At 38.8% G+C, this 15530-nt stretch overlaps 1 long non-coding RNA gene across 2 annotated transcripts in view; it reads left to right on the top strand.

The window, feature by feature from the left end:
- Window positions 1-15530, top strand: part of LOC103471882 (uncharacterized) — an 86635-nt gene that overhangs the window by 29864 nt on the left and 41241 nt on the right. The window contains exon 3 of one of the 2 annotated variants that reach the window (XR_534753.2): window positions 5501-5635. The exons of the other annotated variant lie outside the window; for it this stretch is intronic. This is a non-coding gene — a long non-coding RNA (uncharacterized LOC103471882). The remainder of the gene's footprint in view (window positions 1-5500; window positions 5636-15530) is intronic. 2 annotated transcript variants of the gene reach the window in all.

Raw genomic sequence — 15530 nt, 5'->3', positions numbered from 1 at the left:
TGTCAATTTGTGTGAATCTTATCTTAAGAGAATTAAATAGAAAAATAATCTTGCCAAAACAGGTCTATCATAAAACTGCACAGATGAGCCCGTCTAACCTGCCTCTGGCTGTTCATAAATCAACAACCTATTCGGACATGTGCAGGGCAGCAATGGAGAGCTTTGAAGGTAGAGTGCTGCATGTAAAATGTGTGTAGGGCATTTCTTATTCTATAGGGTGTGGAACATCAGAGTTGTGAGACACTATTAGTTTTACTAAGTTTCCAAACATCACTTTTATTAGAGAAACAACCTTTGGCTAAAATCCAGTAATGTGTTATGTCAGAAAAAAGATACAGATGGCAAGAAAGTGTCTAGCTGAGCTCTGAGTGTTTTGTGAAACAGTATGAGGAAGATTGGCATCTTCTTCATACTCCTGCCCAGGTGGTTAGTAGAAACACAAGGCTGATATGATAAAGCACAATATTATGTACTTAGAAAGCTGCCAACAGCAAGCTAAATGTATATGCAGTTTATAATTGTCACTGTGTTAAGACCTGGTAATTACTGTTCCTCAATGGCCGTATGCTGCATGCAGAATTTTAATTGGCTATTATGAAGTCTGTAGATCCCAGCACACCTACTCGCAAAATATATTTAAAAGCAGTGATTCAGAAAAATATACCACCCCTCCCTGATTGTTTTTTTTCTTCTCTTTCCAGTTGTGCACATTAGGGCTGAAACGATTCCTCGAGTGATTCGAGTACCTCGATTATTAAAATTCCTCGAGGAAAATTGACCTGCCTCGAAGCTTTGTTAATTTATGTTTTATCATTTAGCGCACCGTGTTTCAGCCGGAACATTATTTGCGTTGAGCGGAGCTCTGACTTCCGCCTCTGAGTTGTTGACGGAAGCTACGTGTTAGCGGCATAACGTCCAATCTTCAAGTTCGGCCCGCGGGGATTTTACTGATTGGTGATAATTCCGGGTTTTCACCGTTTTTGTGGGACCAATAAACATCCTTAAAATGGCCGGCGCGATGCCGGGAGTTCGGCAGCCTTTCTGCTCCGGAGCTGCTGGTTGAACGGCGGGAAGAAGCTTAGGAGGATTTATACAGGTGGGCGGAGAGACTGAACACGGCGGGCGGCTGAGGGTTGATGCTTACAGGGTAAGAGCAGCTTTACGGACGAACCGCACGATAAACTTATATCATCCCGGTCTGAACAAACGGGAGGCGGAACATGGCTGGTAGATGAGTTTCTGAACGGAGGAGCCGTAAATATCCCGTGTTGCTCCCCCGGTCTACTAAAAAGTAACTGGTAGGCAAGCTCAAATGTGGAAAAAATAGACTGATGTTGATATCCGATAGTAACACTGGTGTTATGGAAGATTTACCAATATTTTATTTCATAATTGTTTTAATCCGATTACTCGATTAATCGTAAGAAAAATCTTTAGATTACTAAAATAATCGTTTACAACAGCCCTAGTGCACATGCTAACAGCTGTCTGTTGTCGACCTAGAGAGTGTGCAGCAACTGGTAGAGCATTTTAATTTCTGCTATAAGGTGACATGTTTAATGTCACCTTATAGCAGAAATTAAAATGAAGAGTGACTCCACTGAGACACACTTGGGTGACGTTAGATATGTCACCCAAGTGTGTGTCAGGGGAGTCACTCACTGGGCTTTGGCTTGGGATGCTTAACAAAACTCTCATTTTCCGGTTTATTCACTATTTTTCAGTTTTTTTTTTTTTTTTTTTTTTTCTTGAAACGTTCCTGTGGTAGAAGGAGAAGGCTTAGCAAGATTCTTATCCTGTAGTGACAAAAACCTTTATTTGAATTTGCATAGATTGCTCTGGATGTCTGCAACAGTATGGAATGCATTTTGCCATTCTCTATTTAAACATGTTGATGATGTACGTACGCCTGTGGCATCATATTCAAATAGACTCAAGGCTGTAATTGCTGCCAAAGGTGGATGAGCAAAGTATTAAACAAAAGCAGTGAAGAGGTTTTCTGTTTTTAATAAATTTGCAAAAAATCTCTAAAACATTTTCCACTTCACCATAATGGGGTATTTGTGTGTAGAATTTTGAGGAGATTAATTTAATACAATTTGGAATAAGCCTGTAAGATAACAAAATGTGGAAAAAGTGAAGTGCTGTGAATACTTTCCAAAAGCAATGAAATTTGAACTTCTTTTGTCTGTTTAGTTGAGCTAAATGACTGAATACTTTTAAATCTTTGTTTTATGGCGTATTCCAGTAAAATTGGCAGAGCCTGCTTCTAACTATAGCCAAAGAAGAGACAAGCTATGCCTAACAACCAATGAGTGATTGATTCACTGTTTGTACAATTTGGATAGTTATTCGTCAAGTGATTCAGTATGACTACATTTAAAAATACTTTTTCTCCAATAAGACATTTTAGGAAATCTAATACAAATGCCTACTTTTCCTTCATGAAGACATTAAGCTGTTAGTAGAAATATCAATTTCTGCTAACATCTTGTTTTGACGGACAAAACAAGATGTCCAGATAAGGAAGTAAACCTCACCACAACCACACAAGCCCCTTCCACTTTTTCCTTTTCACCCCTTCCCCCCCGACTGCACTTCAACCATGTACCCCCAACTCAGAATCACATCCAAAACGTATACATTCACAGGCTGAGGCTGGCCAAGTTTCACAGCTGTCGCACATTTTCAACAGATTCCACCAACCCTAGATGAGGCTGAGGAGAACACATTCCTTTTCCATTACACATGGGCTAAAAGGAATTACCGTTAACATATGATATTGTGGAAGTGGGAAATTTGCCACCCCAACCTTGCCCAAAGCACTCCGGAACTCAGGGTCATGGATTTATTATCTCAGATGGTCCTCGGAGGTCACTGGGGGCTGTTTTTTTTTTTTTTACTTTTCCCTCCCCTCTTTTGCTGTTCCGGCAAAAACCCCAGCAGCCCCAAGTGTGCTATTCATTAAGTACACTGCACAGCTTTGTGCGTGCGTACGTGTGTGCATGTGTGGCTGAGGGTGTAGGGGGAGGGCTACTCGTAGGGGTGGGAGACACATGTTACTGTTGCTCTACGGGTATTTGTCATAGGAACGGCATGTCTTGTCAGACTGAAAGGCCATTCCCAGCTGTTAGGCTGAAGCTCTGTGAGGGGCTTGAGCCAGTCCTGCCTGGAACAACCATGGTCACATAAACAGGATGCCTCAGATGTACAATTACACAAGAATGGATGACAAATAAGAGCACTATACATATTTTTTTTATGCTTGAGAATTTTTCGATATGCTATAAGTAATTGCATTGATAACTACTTTGTAAATATATATATTTTTTTCTAAGCTGTCATAGTTGCCAAACATGACACTGCACATTATTGCACAAGTTCCTTGTACAGGGCAAGGAGCAAACAAAATTTTAGTAAAGTAATTCTACTCAAAAGTAAGGAACGATAAACATATTATATGCTTTGACATCAACTCTGTCTCTATCTGGTTAGATCCTATGCTGGTGCCACAGCTAGCCAGATAACTATATCGCAGTCTAGCTAGCTGTCAATGCTATAATCCTAAAATGTAGCTGTGTCTTGGAAGAATGACAACTATTTCTCAATCTACATTACAGTTGTTTTTCAATTAGGGCTGTGTAATAATATCGATTTTGCGATATATATCGATATTTTTTTTTTTCCCTAGAAAAAAAAAATCGATATTCATCCGCAAGTATCGTAACATCCAACTGTCACCTTGCTAACTCACTGCTTGCTTCGCCGGGAGAGTGATTAGGTCATCAGGGTTAGAGTGATTCCTTCAGATGTTCAGTGTCAAAGTTAAAAAGGTATCAAATTATTCAGAGCAGGGTACTTGGTGCACTTTATTTACTTTACAAATGCATGTAAGATACAGTTTGTACTGTTTCAATTAAAACAAACATGTTTTCTCACCACTTCTTTGATTCATTTTGTCCAGCTGTCTTCTTTAAGTCCAACCAGAGCCAGGTATTGTGCAGTTGGTGCTTTTAATCAGTTTTCAGTTAATTTAATTCAATCCAACTCTATAACAGTCACAAAATGTCACCAAAATAACTCTGTCCCTCTAAAATCTTTCAGAAAATTGCAGAAGTGTATTGAATTGTATCATTTGCTGAATATTGCAATATATATCGTATCGGGAGCAGAATATTGTGTATCGTATCGTGAAATTATTGTATCACTACAGCCCTATTTTCAATGCAGAGAAGTCATTTTAAAAGGTACTTATCTGACACAAGAAGAGCCTCATGTGCCATAAAACCAGATTTTTACTTTGATCATGGTAATCACAGGCATCAAATGGATCAGTGATCAATATTTGGTGATACATTTAAATAATATAGAAGCTGAATTTGCTCCAGATCATGTTGGTGACCCTTTTGGAAGTAAACAGGTGATCACTGAAGATTTCTCTTCAGTGATTAAAGAAAAAGTCACTCTGCAAGACAATCTTTTTGCCCCAGGATTATGATAAACCTGGAAGCATTGACATAAGGACTGAAATAACCCCAAACTAGAGCATTTAGAATAGTTTTAGTTTTTCTCTGTAAGCTAAAATTGCTCCTGACTATCTAGACTGAATGTAGCCCAAATAAGCCCAGTGGTACTTTTCTCACAGTTTGAGCACCATGGGCTAGAGTTATGCAATACAAGCTAATTTGCTTTTATTTTAGTTTAGAGTCATTAAACTCTTTTACTCTGTCACTCCTAAGCTCCAAAGTTGGGAAATAAATCTGAAGCACCTGCAGTGCTGGCTCAAAGCGTCTCTTTAAATATCTCTTTTCTAAAAGCTTATAACTGCTAAATATTTATAGAAAGTCGGTGTGCCAAAGAAACTGACCACATTTTCTAAATAAACCTTATTTGAAAATAAGGTCCAGATGTTTCACGTTTCTGGTGCACGATTGCAGTTGGCTGTGAGTGGTGAGTGAGTGTGTGTTTTCAGGGTTTCCATGACTTGAACCATGGTGATGGCTGTCTTAGTAATTTCAAGGCAACCCCTAGTTTTCGCCCTGCTTCCAGGAAGTAAAGCAAAACTATGCTGCAGCCTGCGTCATCAGTGAGTCAACTAAACAGTCTGGAGGGATATCTGTGAGGGAGTCCAGACACAGTCATTCCTCCTTCCTCTCACTTCCATGACTGTTCGGTTTCCTTGCTGGCAGTACACAGGGTCCAGTGCAACATACCAAAGTTCTGCTCCACAGCACATCCTTTCCAGTCAGCTCCAACGCACTGTTTGTTGGTTATAAGTTGAACAAAATGTATTTCTCTTTTAGAGCAAAACTTGAACAAAAAGAACTAAACATTCAACAAATGTTTTTGTCTTAGCCACAGTGGCAGAGTGGATTTTTGATTGTAAGGTGCTCCTGCTACTGTATGGCCTTGAAAGTAACTCTACTATCCATTTTATGAACTGAAATTTGGTCATGTTGCTAAAACTAAAAGCCCTAATGGTCATTGTGCTCCTGATCAGGTCCTTCTGATGGCCTTAGCTCAACCGTAGGCCGAAGAACTGCTGGACCTGAAACCTGGCTGTCCCTCAGGCTCGGGAGACTTGAGGTTGGACCAGCATGAACAGAGACAAATTGATTCCATGAGACCAAATAAGGTGCCTTTTCCGCTTTTATTGTGGCAAATCTAGATCTGAAAGCTATCTTTTTTTAATCTATCCTTTCTTTCTATAGGCTAAAGTTACGTACTACAACTTAAAACTAGGCAGTAATTCTTAATTTTATTAGTTAGTATGTGAGAAAAAACATTAATGTAGCTTAATATTGCTGCTGTCATTATCATAGTAGGTTAAATACAGGGTAGTTTTGCTTTGCTGAAACCACATTATATCTCTGCTATGATGGCATTTTCTCTCTGCCTTCTGCTGCAGCCATTACTGTCTTGAGCTGTAGAAATGTGAACATTATTCAGGTTGTTTCCTGTGCATTTAAGTGTTCAAACCTGTGTTTCTATTGATCAGTAACGAGTGTTATTAATCACCAATAACAATCTACAGAAACAGATTCAGTTTTTTGGGAAAACGAACCATCAGCTCCAACTTTTGGACACCAGTAAGATAAAAAAGGATGGCTCAACCACAGATTTATTTTGGTCAGTAGAGACTAAACATAGACATTCCTCAGGTGAAGGGGTAATGTAAGGTTTGAATCAAGCCATGCTGAATTTTGGCATTCAGTCTCTCTAGCACCTGCCTGCCCTCAGGCTCCCCTTAAATAACTTGTCATTGTTGGGATCACTCCCGTTTGCCTCAAGGTTGCTGCTTAGCTTTCCTTTTGTCTGAACGAGGTGACAGACACGTCTGTCATTTGACCGTCTGCATCCTACACATCTTCAAATGTGGCCCCACCCGGTATAAACTACGATCATGTTGTACAAATCTAGGTTACAACACAGCTTACTAAATAAGCTTGCTTATTTTTAGCTTTACTAAAATAAGATAGTAAAGTTGAATGGAAAGTGATACAAATAAATGTTCTCTACATTACAAGGCTCCTACAAAGTCTGGCATTAGGTTTCAGTATATTCCATCTGGGTCGTATCCTTTCTTTCTTCTCTGTTATTTTTTCTTTAACTCATCCTTCCTCCATTTTATCCCGTCTCTTTCTTTGTATCCTGATTCCGTTAAGTTCTTCGTTCCTTGAGCCCTGTCTTCCCGGTTTGCTTCCTTTCACCTTTTTGTCTTTTCCTACTTACCTTGTGACCTTCCTACTGTCTTTTCTGTCCTCTCTGCTGCCTTTTCTACCAACACAGATTGGACCCTGTTCTGGTCCCCGAACATGTTCTTGAATCGGTGTTGTGTGTTTCTAAAAAAATCGAGGTTCCACAGCGTAAACTGTAGCTCGACTTTGGCACTACAAAATAGCCGGTTTTTCTGTGCAAATTGTGATGCCATCTCCACTGTTGCCTGGTAAGCATGGCAGGAACAGAGTTATCAACTTCTCTGTTGTTTCGGACATCAGTCCCTGTTATGTGCAGCAGGAGTGAACACTATATTGTTGATCAGTTGAAGGTCTCTAGGTTGCTAAATTAAAGGAAGAAAGTTGTAATGCCCAACTCGCCCAGCTCCACCATCTTGCTACTATGTTCTCTGTCCCTCTTTTCATATTTCCTTATCTTTTTTCCATCCCTGCTTCCTTTTCTTGTCTTTACTTTTTCTTCCTTTGCTTCCTCTTCATGTGGCCTTTTATCCTTCCTTGTACTAACTTCTCCTTTTCTGTCTGCAACCTCATCCATCCATCTCTGGTTATTCAAGGTTCCATTTTTAATTCTGATCACTATAAAAATATCAGAAATTTTGAGTAATTTTTTTATTTTTATATTTTCAAAGGATTATAATAAGGACAAATAACTCGTTATAACTATTGCAATGAAACAATAAAACTGGAGTCTAGAACAGTTTGTAACGTTTACCTGAAAACTGCATGGGAACATTTGCATTAATGTTAAAAATATAAATATTACCACTGTAGGTCTATGTTGCTGATTATATGGAAATGTTGTCTAAATATTTTAACAGTGTCTCTTGGATTTATGCCTCTTTTCCACTATGAGTGCCAATCTATGTGCCTCAGACACTGTGTACTATGGCTGTTGGCTGTGCTCTGTGTCCAGTCTACCTTACAGCAAGGAAATTAAATGTTAAATATTTACCATTCCTCTGGTATGCGACCCCACAGATTCCAGCTGTGATGGGTAGCAGTTACATTCCTCCCACAGGAAGTTTATCCTTTCTCGTTCCTTTCTTTTTTTTTTCCTTCTCCCTCTCCTGACAGTGCTTTTGAACTTCATCAGGTATCAGCCCAAATCTGCTGTCATGAAATACACTAACATATCTCATGTGCCACTGAATGCTGCAATGAGGTTTTCCTGAACATGTTTCAGCTGGCTGCATGTGAACAAGAGGTGAATTAATTTCACAGCTCTGATAACAGGTGTAAGTTAAATATAAATATTTCAACAGAATACATGGAAAAATATGCAATTTTACCATTGAGGAAGCTACTGAGAAAAGTACACAGCTTTGCACAAGAGTTTAAAGATTTTCATCATTTTGTCATCTTGTGACAACAAGTGTTGGTTATGATGGTCATTAGATAAATGATCATTGTGCTTCTGGAAGATAAACCTCTTTTGCTGCCTCGTACAGATTTTCCTATAAGACTGTTTGGTGCTGTCATTATCTGTATGTTCATAAGATGGACTGAAAAAAGGTCTTTGAGAAGGTCAAACTGAAGTTATTTGTTTTATAACCAAACTCCATTTTAAACTTCTCCATCTGACTCATCTGTGTCCCTCAGTCTTCCTGGTGTCGTTTACTAATCTTCTCTAATAAACCTGAGACCTTTACAGCGCAGCTGGATTCGTATTAAGATTAGATTTCACACAGTCGGACCGTATTTACTAATTAGATGACATCTAAAGGCAATGGATCACATTAAACACGACTCAACGTTAAGGAGGTAAACATAACTCATCCCAAGATTTTTATCTGTTGAACAAAGTAAAGCCCATTTATTATTTTTTTTCACCAACAAAAATGTTATTTCTTCTGAAATATTTTTGCTTGAGGATGATGTGCAGATTTCTCTGTAAGAGGATGACATTCAAAGCAATTGAGAAACTGACAACTTTTTCCAACATCAGCATCCTTTCCACTTCTCCGTGAAGACATTGGCTTACTTTTGTCCACATTAAAAACTGGAAATACTGCAAGTTATATTTGAGTCGTTCTTCAATTGTTTTTTAATTTAATGGATAACGCTAAAGAAAAACGCATGTTTTTGTTTGAAGAATGCCTTGTTCAGTTATAAACAACTGATCCATCACAAATGCATTTAGGTTTAATCCTTTAAAAGCAAAACTACACTTTTGTCACGGCAAAGAATAAAACCACATTTCGAACATAGCTTGAGTGAAAAGAAATGGGAGTTGTCTGATTTCACAATATCCTGGCACAAAGCATCTCCTTACCCCTAAGACCCCAGGCTCCCCACCCCTTCAGATGTAGCCTTTTGTTGTGTGCATGTGACTGTAGAAATGGCTCAGTAGGAAATGTCAGGCACCCACAAAAAAGCAAAAGAAAAATAGTTGTGGGAGCCACCCTCTGCATCAATTCAGATGCAACAAGAAGCATTTTACAGCTGCTTTATTCTTCTTCCTGTGCTGTTGAGGTTGTCTTTCATGTCAAAAGTCTTTTCCTACTTACAAATCACCAGGAAGCAATCCGTTTCGCCGTGCTGCTGTGCCCTAAGCTCCTTCCTAGGGTCTTGTGCTTTGATCACCTGTAGCATTGGCAATCAACTTAAAAATAGAGGAACGGGCCGCTGGGATAAGCTTGTGTTCTTGTCTAGAACACAAGAAACCTCCTCCCCTCCTAGCCGAAGAGCCTGGGAACCAAATCACTGCAAGGTGGGGGGGCAGCTGGATTGTCAGATTGTTTGGCAAACGATTATACTTCAACTGCATTAGTAAGGATTCCTCATGGTAAACACGTTGATTAACTAATTAGCTTAAAAATGAAGCTTTGTGTTTCTGGGAGAGACATGCAAGCTGTTCTCACCTTTGACCCGACACTTTAGATTCAAGGTTAAACGTGCTGCAGTACCCTCTAAATGAACGCCACTGTCACATCATGGCCCTCAGCCAGAGGCCCAGACCAGTTGTCACCGCTCTGAGTTTTAAGACCTGCCTAATTGGCTTCCCTGAGTGCCTGAGGAGGGGAAAGAGAGGAGAGCTAGCTTGTTACGAGGCCCTATGTTGCAGAAAAGGGAGGGGGGAGATGGAGGTCCCTTATCAGCCATTGCTGGACACCTCCGGTGGCTATTAATCAGAGCCAGAGCCTGACTGGAGCCAGGAGAGGATCCGCAGAGCACTGGGGGGAGGAGGAGGACCTGGATCCTTCCTTGGGCCTCATTGACACTCATAAGGAACTTCCACAGACAGCATAAACATTCCTTCCTGCCATGCTTCCTCAAATACGCCTGTACACCCCGCCACAAAGTCTCACTCAAACTGATTTAGGTCCCATAAAGCCCCTTCTGACCAGGACCCATCCATTTCAGCCAGACTGACAGCTTTACGTCGCCCCCTTACTGTGTTATTATATTGGTGCTGTGCTGCCAGCTACTATTGTGCTAATGAAAATTTAGCACCAGACGTAATATTCCTTTTCATTGGATGTGCACTCATCAAGCAAAATATCTCAAGGATGTTTATGGGCTTGAAAGCACTCATTGTTATAATTTTATTTACATTTACAACAGACTGGCCTGCAAAAACTTTTATGGACAGGAAAATGGCTGTTAGCATTCAGCCTCAGTCTGACTCATGCATAAAGTTAACCATAACGCACTTTTGTGCATGTTTTTGTGTAATAATCTGCATCATGAAAACATATATATATAACAAAAGTATTTCATTTCTGCCTACATGGTTACAAGAATGTAGGGACAGCATCAAAAAGTTGTTTTGGAAGACTGGTGTAAATGGACAGACATGAATTTAAAATGAAAGGTGTTTGAACCCGCTGACTTCTCCAGACCTTTGTTTGAGTTTGCCAAACTGAACACACTTATGAAATTGCATAACCTTGATATGCACACACATATAACCTTGCTCATATGTGAGAGTTATAAGTTGAGTTCACAGCAGTACATTTTTTTTCTTAGTTTTTCAGATACCATTAAAATTAAGATGTACAATAAACAATAACATCTCACATTTTAACCCATTTAACAATTCACTAAATGAAAAGCATAAATATCCTGCTGTCACCATCCGAATCTTATGAGATGTCAGGACACAACCTGGGTCTACATCGGCTCACATAACTGATAAAAATATCGTAATGTGAAAGTAGTTTTAGACTGCAATAAAGCACATATTCCACAAAACATTTGAGGGAAACTGCTGCTATAAAGCATGAAAAAAAAATCATTATGCTGTCTAACCAGGTTATGAGGTAACACAAGAGGGAGAAATGACTTTTCTTGAAGTCTGAAGGTAAAGTAAAAAAATAAAATAAAAATAGTACTTTGACGTCACAATATGGTCTCTGAGTGAGAGGAAATATGCAAAAAGAAAAGTCTGTAATAAACTAACTGAAAATCCCAGGATATGTGCAAATACGTAAAACCTGGGCAAAAGGTTAAAGCTGTACTTTGTTTCCCGGTGGTTTTATTCAGCCTATAGATATGTGTTTTGAAGTGTATAGTTAAATCTCTAATTTGTTGAATATTAATAGTGTTACCAGTAGCATTTTCTTTCTTTTAGTTTTTCTTTTGATAGTTTTTTTTATATATATAAATTCATTCATGAATATTTTTATCACTCTAAAATTCTACATATTACTGCAAATTTTGTTGGTAAAATACTATTAACCAAAAGAATATGAATATACTTTCAACTGCATCCATCTGGACTAGAAAACAAGACCATCAGAGAGCTGCATACCTAAAGTGATGGTGATTGTAACTAAAAACAGGCAGATACGGAGTTGATTTAATCAAAAAATTCAATTTAGTTTCATCCCTGGAGGTCCTAATCTACAACGAATTGTCTCAGTTCTGGATAATTTCCTTAGAAAAATCACCAAGATTGAAAACGTGTTTGCAGATTTGTTGCGCAGACTTTGAAAAGTGTTAATGACCAAGAATGCTTCATCCTGTGCTGGATTTCAAAAGAATCTCCCAATCATTAGAAAGCCATTAGCAACAGTTTGATTATTGCAGCGGTTCCCATGAGATGAGAGGCACAGGGGAACTTTCTGATGAATTTCAAGTTTAAATGGAAAGCTTCTGTGGAGCGCAACACAAAGCACCATGTGTTAATATTAAATAATGAGACGCTTTCATGTCCTCCGCTTTGGATTTGCCGCAAAAATGGCATTAATGACAGCTTTTGGTGTGGTTTACATCCCACAGACCCATGAAACGCAATCGGCAGAGATAGATTTGTTATTATTAGTCTCTGAGGGCGTCAGATTTACAAGCTGCAACGCATTTGCACTCAAGATGTGCTGACACAGAATATTACACACACATGTGACAAATATGAATGGGATGTATGCTTGTTGCGAAAGCGTGACTCTCATGATTGGTCACTATTTAGCACAACAATAACATTGCCATTACAAGAACAGATGGTGGATGGCTTACATATTCTCATATGTTTACAGCACTTTCTTATCTGAAATGATTTACCATAGATAAAAGTTGCTGAAATGTAAGTTTAGCATAACTTTAGGATCAAAGTTCCTTCTGCAACCCTTAAAGTAGCACAACTGGCACAAAAACGGTACTAAATGCTTTGAAACTAGCAAATTTCAAGGAGATAGATGCCCCTCAGAGCGGGCACAAGTCTAAAAACACACAATTTTTCCACTTAGTCTCTTTATTGTTTTTTCCTCCTGTGGCCAAACAAACTGCAATTAGTCATGAGCTCAGCGTTTTGCTTGACATAATTTTCGTCCCTGAGAGCTTTACATAAAATGTACAGTAAAAGGGACTCTTTGTTGACTCTGTTTATAAAACTGTAACCTGCTGAGTCACTGTTAACCTGACACATAAAAGATTTTTTTGTACCAGTGACTCCCCAAACCACCTGCAAAAAATGTCTTAAAAATGAAAAAAGGCTAATATTAATTACTGGTTGTACTGGTAATACTGTAATACTGGTTGCTTTATTAGCTGCACATCGCTATTACCAGGTTGGACCCAATTTTCCTTCACAGTGTCCTTAGTTCTTTCCTAATGTGAATTTATGAAGGTGTCCAGGACATTTTGGGCCATATTGACATGACGGCTTCATAAACTTGCTGCAAATGTGGCATCAAGACTGAGATTATTTCAACTTTGCTACATGGTGCATTATCCTGCTGGAAGATGCCATCAGAAGTAAGAAAGTAGTACTTCTACTATTTCAACAAGCATTTTAAACATGGAAAAACATCAAATATACTTGAACAATAACAACCAACTATGACTGTGTTGTTTAAGATATTCTCAGTTGTACCAAGAGGAAATATCCCTCACAACATGAACAAATTAAATGAACTAGAGGCCTGTCTAGGCCTGACATAACTCTTTAAGGGTGAGAGGGTATAGAAAATGCCCTCGAGTGGCAGAACGAGTGGATGTTAAAAGTCATGTAAGAGACAGCAAACATGAAAAAAAAAATCTGCTCTGATCAAATGAGACCAAATCTGAAGGTTTGTCTTATAATACAAAATGCTACATCTACCAGAAAAACTAACTTTGTACCCTGAACACACAATCCCCACCATGGTGTATGCTGGTCTCAGCATCATGCTGCTAGAGATGCTTTTCTAGAGGGAAAGATGAAGGTAATTGGAATTAACAGGAAGATGGATGCAACTAATTGTTGCTGGTCAATCCAGGAACAAAACTGGTAAGAAGCAGCAAAAGAGAGACACTGGGTTAGAGGTCAGCAATCTACGAAGTCTATGAGGGTAAACATGCTTCCAGATCTAGAATTAAACAATTTGGATCAAAACATCGTGATGTCAGAATGGCTCACTCAAAGTCCTGGCATGCATATTGCATAATTCTATAGAAGTAAAATCTAAGTGTACGCACTCTCACACAGACGTAGTGTGGTGTTGCAGATATTAGTCACAGTTTACCAAACAATGCAAAACACCAACTGCAGGTGATTTTACCTCACTTTGATGATCCTACATTTTACCCATATGACAACTCAAGAAGTTGTCAAAGATAATAGACGGAAATTTAAATTGTGCTACATGAGCAGAGGACATAATGATGCACACACACACTCACTCACACACACACAAATCACCCAAGCTGAAAGGCAGGAGAACAGTGAGTGTGTTCAGTGTATGATTAACATTGCTCAGTGACCTGTACAAGAGGTGTGGTTGTTTGCTTTGATACTCTCAGCTGCAGCATTTGGTGAAATAAAAAATCTCATCTCTGCTGATACAAATACTTTATTCATAGAAAGTATGCAACATTTAAAAATGTTTTAAAAAGTAAAATTCAATAATATTCAGTTGTTTTTCTCATGTTTAAACTGCATTTACAACTAAATCGCCCCTGAAGTTTGATTTACTCCACCACCCCCTCCAAAGCTGACTTAGCATTAGCATGTAGTCTACTCAGTTTACAATCATGTACAAACAAGTCATTCAGAGAAACTGCTGCCATATCTTTTTTTAAAAGATAAACCTCTTCTTCTCAATCAATATCTCATTTCAAGACTTCAAGACTGCTGCTTCCAATGTCTTCTGACAAACACCCTGCAGCAAGTGCGGATTCCAGGAAAGAGAAAATAAAAAAGGAAGAGGCTATTAACTTTGGCCGTGGTACAGAGATAACTAGAGGGCAATGGTTACACAATCAGCTCCCCTGCATGATAAGGTCATTGTGCTAGCTCAGGTTCGGAAGTAAACCTGAAAGCCCTGTATGGCGAGCAAACAACAGGAAGGAAATAATCCATTTGAGGCTTTTAATGAACAACTCTGTATCTGGGATCTCTGTCAGTGCAAAACTGCCTCATGCTAGTTAAACATTATCCCTTTGATAGTACAGTGGTAATGCAGTCATGAGCACCAGGTTGAGTCAGCAGAACGAAACCAAATCAAATAAGTTTTGTATGCTTTGTGGTGTAAACGGTGTCCCGCTGATTTAAAAGATGATTTTGATACAGATGGACCCATTCTTTATTTTAGACACTTTATAATGTTACAGTTAGATGTTGGGGCCTTCCGGGACTCCACTCCTTCCTGTGGGGTTTGAAGGATACACCCACTTTACATTACCAGCAGCTAAAGCTGATATTTTTTGCATGCATGTATTATTCTAGTTATTATTCTCACATGAAATAATATATAATTTTTTTTCAGCCTTTAAAAACTGGCATTAGTTCTGTAGTACAGCTTGCTGCTGAAAGAAGCTAGAAAAGTTGCAGTTTAAAAATCATTACGGTTTGGTTTAAATGTTGTGCCATTACTAAAAGGATGTAAATATGTATGTTAGTTTTATGTATCTTTTAGAAAGGAACAGAAATGAGTCACTGAGCTGGAACCAAATTCCTACTGTTATCAGACATTTTATTAGGTACAGCTTGCTAACATCAGGTTGGACCTCCTTTTGGCTTCAGAATTTCCTTAATTCTTCAACAAAGTGTCAGAAATATTCCTCAGATTTTGGTCAAAATTGACATGATAGTATCCAGTAATTTCTGCCCATATTGCACATCTGTATCTACTAAGATAATATTTTTCCAATCCATACACTATACAGCTCAGACTGTAGATATGAGACGGAATAGATCCAAGCTTTCAGGTTGTTTATAGCAAATTCTGACCACACCATGTGAAAGCTGCAGCTGCTTTAATAAATAAAAGTGGTCCCAACCATTTACACCAGCGATTCTGAAAATTATCAGTTCTCATGAGCCGGTCCTCTTTAGCATGAAATGGAAATCATCTGATCCAAAATCTCCACTTT

This window comes from Poecilia reticulata, chromosome 10 (assembly GCF_904066995.2).
Source record: "Poecilia reticulata chromosome 10, P_reticulata-male-v2, whole genome shotgun sequence".
Classification (NCBI taxonomy): Eukaryota; Metazoa; Chordata; class Actinopteri; order Cyprinodontiformes; family Poeciliidae; genus Poecilia; species Poecilia reticulata.
This window is presented reverse-complemented; position numbering and strand designations above follow the sequence as displayed.